Raw genomic sequence first — 2,269 nt, 5'->3', positions numbered from 1 at the left:
GAATCTTCTTTGAACCAAGTTTCAGTGATAAATATAATATGAGGTTTGTACGTTGAGGCTAATAATGATAATTCAACTACTTTATCTGAATTTAATGAGGAAGCATTTGTATAAAGGCATTTTAATTGGTTATTATTTTCATCGTTTAATGTTTTTTGATTTGCTTGACATATATTGTTTTTATTACTTTTTGAAAATGTATATTTGTTAGTGTATTTTTTATGTTTTTTTGAGCATAGTATTAATCTGCTACTACTCTTATTGGGATGGGTGGTAATCAATTCGTCTAAGTTCTCCATTTCTGATTCCGTAGTAGAACTTTTTTCCATTTCTCTCACCGAAGCGAAGCCTCCCTTCAGAACCATTTACTACATTAGGAAGTTCTTTATTTTTATTATTTCTTTCTTCTCTTAGTGTACGTTCAAATGCTCGCTCAGTTGGTGTCTTGTCCTTGTTTAAATATACTTTTTTGTACTTTTCGAATCTTTTTAGATTTTTTGCATTTAAAAGAACACATTTTTTAGTTTCTTGATCAAGTAATTCTACCATAACCAAATCACTAGATGGCAAAGATGGCTTTATATTGTTTGTTTTTTTTAATCGTGTAATGATCAACACCTAATATTTCAAAATTTTCTTCAATTTCTTTTTTATCATAATCTTTTCTTTTTTCTAGATCAATTTCATTAGTTTCTTCTAAGCCACTAATAATTATATTTTTTTCAATTTTTGATTTTTCAGTTGTCTCTCTGGCAACCATGGCAAGGACAGCCATGCTTTGTTCAGAACTTTTTGCTTTACCGCTTACAATGTTACTAAACAATGGAATTGGACTTTGTAATGCGCTAAGAGTTGTATTTCTATAGTTTTCATCTGATTCTAATTGTTCAATTCTTTTCAAAAGTTTTGTGATTGTATCATCTTTTTCTTTGTTAATTCTTATAAGATCCCTTACTTCTTTCTTTAGTTCATAGCTCCATTCGTCTAATAATTTAATGGAAACAGTTTCATTTAGCCGATCAGGATCAACAGAAGGACTGTTAACCATTCAATAAATTGTAACATATTTATTGTTTAACAAGGATAAAACATAAGAAACACCTCATTCCAAGGGTCTTTATCTTTTTTTACTTTCTACTTTTATTAAAATTTGAAAGTAACTATAAGTAGGTCAATTTAAAGATCATTTTCAGTTATTCGAATTTTGGGTTATTTGAAGTAAATTCTTATACCCCTTGGAGGTTTGATTAACAAGGAGTTTACTGTATATAATGAAATTTGCTAACTAACAGTTTTTCTGTCTAAAATAAAAGTGACCAAAGTAAGAAACATCTACATTTTTATTATGAAATATGTTTTGTCAATAACTATTCACTAAAAAGGATTAATATCAAAAATGTTTTGTTAAAGTTATTAACAATAAGCATTTGAAATTATATTTTTTGGAATATATTTTTAGAAAAAGTAAAACTAATAATAATAATGGTTTATCATCAAAATTATTTATTGGACATCAGATCTCGGGTCACTTGTGATCGCAAAAAGGGCCTACCCTACAAGCAATGTGATGAAAAATATCAAATATCAGTAAGTGGTGTTAGGAAGATGTGTATAAAATATGAAACAACTGGTTCTACTGAAAATCAGAAAAGACTTGGTCGCCCCATTAAGACTTCAACAAGAACCAATATCTTAATTGTACCGATAGAAAAAAAAATTCAACAATAACCTCAAAACAGATTGTTAAAAATCCTTATTTAAATGTTTCCTGTCGAACTGCAGAGAAAAGACTTAATTTAAGTGGTTTAATAATTTAGGTTGTTTAAATAAACCTTCTTTAGAAAAGTAAACCCCTCAATAGCCGTATAAACAAAAAAAAACATTTAGCACTTGCAAAACTGCATATTAACAAGAGTGAGGCATTTTGGAACTTAGTGTTATGGTCTGATGAGAATAAATGTCAAACATTTGGCTTTAAAAACGACAAAGAGTTTGGCGCAGACCTTGTGATGCACTCTGAGATAGAAATTTTACAAAAACAGTCAAGCATGGAGGTGGCTCACCTATGGCTTGGGGATGTTTTGATTCAAATGGTGGGGGACGACTGGTGAATGTTGAATGTATAATGACAGGGAAGTTGTATGTTGATTGGCTTTCAAAAAATTTATGTCAATCCGTTAAAGAATTGATTGCAAATTTTTTTTTCAAAATGACAATGACCTTAAACACACATTTTACAAAAGTAAAGCTAACATCCTTTAATGGCCGC

Source organism: Hydra vulgaris, chromosome 15 (genome assembly GCF_038396675.1).
Source record: "Hydra vulgaris chromosome 15, alternate assembly HydraT2T_AEP".
NCBI lineage: Eukaryota > Metazoa > Cnidaria > Hydrozoa > Anthoathecata > Hydridae > Hydra > Hydra vulgaris.
The sequence above is the reverse complement of the archived record's forward strand: the minus strand, read 5'-3'. Positions refer to the sequence as shown.